At 34.3% G+C, this 3,338-nt stretch overlaps 1 long non-coding RNA gene across 1 annotated transcript in view; it reads right to left on the reverse strand.

Annotated features, from left to right (window-relative positions):
- Window positions 1-1,411, reverse strand: part of LOC111087952 — a 39,569-nt gene extending 38,158 nt beyond the window's left edge. Inside the window, exon 1 of the long non-coding RNA XR_002612567.1 lies at window positions 1,301-1,411. This is a non-coding gene — a long non-coding RNA (uncharacterized LOC111087952). The remainder of the gene's footprint in view (window positions 1-1,300) is intronic.
- Window positions 1,412-3,338: the final 1,927 nt, after the last annotated feature.

Here is a 3,338-nt window from a genome sequence, read left to right on the forward strand (position 1 = left end):
CTATAAAAACCAAAACAACTTTTATGAAGTTTAAATCCGCAGGCCTGTGTTATTTCAAAGAATAGTTTGCTAATGTAAAGACTTAACACCAGATTTTGCGTTTACTTAGTTTATGTGTTATTTACGAGTGTTATAAAATATAACGTATTCCTCTAGAAAGCAGAAAATAAAGCCACGATGAATATGTTAACAAAAAAAAAGGATGAAACAAGAATAAAAAATCTACTTATTTAACATTCCAGTTTATTTCTGATTTTCCTGTTTAAGTGTTTGGATTATTGAAAACAAGAATCGTTATTACAAAATGTTAAAACTTTAATTATTGGTACTTGAAAATAATCTTATTTAGTCTGGCGGCTAGGGCGCTCGACTCGCAACCTTCGTATTGCGTGATCGAAAGCTGTCGCCGAATGCGCACGCCCTTTCAACTGTGGGGGCATTATAATGTGACGGTAAATCACAATATTCCTTTGTAAATTAGGGTATATACCCTTGAGTACTTTTGTACTAAAAATCAACAGACAAACCGCGAAGGTAAAGTTTTACGTGTCCTCACGTGTTTTATCCATTGAGTTACACTCGTAAAATAGACCCACCCGAAAAAATTGTTAGTCTCTATGGAAATTACACTGTTTACGATTTTAAAATGTTTAACATTCAGCATCAATATTTCAGTGCGCTATTACGTCAGATGTTATTACATACTCTGATGGAATGTAAAAGCTCGATTCTTACTCCAACAGCAGTAAGGGGTTTGAATTGTTCTGGAAGTTTCTCCTGCGCTTTCGCTACGAGATTGTCGTGTGAAGACTGTAGAGATAATCGATTTTTGCCTACAATCAGAGTAGAAGGGGTAAACTGAATTGTAAAGAACCATGAGCCTGATACATTTAGGGTCAGTTCTCTCTCTTAACCTAATTATTCCAACAATATCTCACAAAGCATGTGGCAATAAATAAAGACGTATTTTATCTAAAATATATTTTGTTTCTGATAGACTAGAGTGAAGGCACCTAGTCAACACCGCCAACTCTTGGGCTTCTCTTTATCAACGAATAGTGGGATTGACCATCACATTATAATGCCCTCACGGCTGAAAGGGCGAGCAAGTGCTTGGGGACGGCATTCGAGCCCCGCAACCATCAGATCGCAAGTCGATTGCCCTAACCATAAGACCATGCCAGGCCTCTTTTAATATGAAAAAAAAATAGATTTTGGAACTTACAAAATCAAGTTTTAGTAAAATAGCACTAATTTATAATTTATTTATAATGTAGTGTTCACATTGATTTTATCTTACTTTTATCCTTCTTCTACAATATCATTTCGACAGCAAAGGGGAGTGGAACACATCACATAACATATGGACAACGAGGGACCATTTGGTCCTCGAAGGCTTTCTCGGTACATCCACCCTCGTGAAAGAGTAAAAAAAAATAAACTCACTTTTTATTTTTAAAGAAATTATTGTAAAGTGTCAGTCACGACTACCACTGATGACACTTATTCTATGAGCAAATCACCTTTTTACAAAAATATTACTGTCTTAATTGGAGCTTAACTTGTATTTTCCAAATCTTAAGCTTGTGTTCTCTCTCTCTCTCTTCCTGTTGTCTTCAGACTAAAGCACAAAGAAAATAGAGGCTTTTACCCTATCGATCTACCAGATAATCTTGTAAACTTCGATAAGATCACTTCTTTCTCTTCTTTTCTGAAGATACAATACATTAAAAGATCTCTTCCCCCATAGGATAACCATTACATCAACAAAATCATCCTATTAGTCCTGCTCTGAGCCATCTGCAATGAGTCAATACCCTTTCTTATATAGGAAGAACAAGAATGTAAACAGTAATCTAAGTGAAGCCTAACTACTGATTTGTATAGAGATAATTACCGATTTTAACTTCTAAACAATTTATCTTTAGATAGCCCTAAAATGCTATTACCCTTGCTACCAGAAACAGATCATTACTTTAATGGTTTGAGTGATTTATCCATCATTATGCCAAGTCACGCTACTGAATTACCGTCTACGTTAAACAAGTGATCGAAATTATTATGATCCAAATGCATTATCTTGCATTTACTATGATTAAAGGTCATTTGCCAAATATTTTTCCCAATAACCAATTGATTCAAGTCGTTCTGTAATCACTTAACATCCTCAATATGAATAAACATTCACGAGTTTAATATCATCCACAAACTTTACTTATTATGTTCTTATCAATATCATCAATATAAATTAAAAAAAGCAAAGCCCCAAACACCGAATCAATTAGGCACTTCATTAGTAACAGGAGTTATTTTAATTGGAATCCATTAATAACAATTTTTTTATCTCATTCATCCATCCTACAATCCAGGCTTTTCCCAATTTTCACCCGTGTGATTTAATAATTTTTTTAACAGAATCTCTTGTTTTTCCATAGTTTTATAAATTCCCCATCCTATCTACTAAATGTATGCCATATATTCTTCATTTTCTCCTTTATATCTTTAGTAAACAAATTAGGCTTAATCACATATTTTTATGAACGTACCTGTCTTAATTTAAAAACAATTTACTTTAAAAAATTCTAAAATCTGTCCCACATCACCTTTTACTTCATTATTCCAATCCACCAGTGATAAATACGGACTCGTGGTATCAAAAGTAGGTTTCTGAAAACCAAGAAGTATAATTTCATTTTTTTCTAGTTCAACATGTTGAAAACATCAAACGTCATTATAGAATGCCCATTTCTTCAATCTCCAACCCTTGTAGCCATTAGTGATTAACAATCCTCACTACATCCTTACTAGTAGGTTGTCTGACTACTTGGTATAAAATACCAACCTGAATCCCCTCAAGAAACCTTTTTCCTTTACTACCTTACTCAATACAAATCCAATTAGTATGACGTCTAAATTAAAGTCTTTCATCGATAATTTTATTGGCAACAACCATGATATCATCACACTATTTCCCATTAGCATCATTATACTATTTCTCATTAGCATCATCAGTCTGACCAGTTGGCCCAAAACGATTGTAAACTAAGAACTTTCTACTATTGAAGCCCGTGGTTACAAACCTCTTGGATTACCGTTTTTATGTCTTCTTTCCCAAAAGCAAGAATTTCATCCGTTGTAAAAAGATCCATCTTCATCGTTTTTACCCCCCCCCCCCAGTAGCACAGAATTATGTCTGCGGACTTATAACGCTAGAATCCGGGTTTCGATACCAGTGGTGGGCAGAGCACAAATAGCCCTTTGTGTAGCCTTGTTCTTAACTACAGACAAAAACAATTCCTCGTTTTTGTTCTTATTTCTACCAGTATTAAACATTTTAA

The sequence above is a fragment of the Limulus polyphemus genome, unplaced genomic scaffold, assembly GCF_000517525.1.
Source record: "Limulus polyphemus unplaced genomic scaffold, Limulus_polyphemus-2.1.2 Scaffold2892, whole genome shotgun sequence".
Lineage (NCBI taxonomy): Eukaryota > Metazoa > Arthropoda > Merostomata > Xiphosura > Limulidae > Limulus > Limulus polyphemus.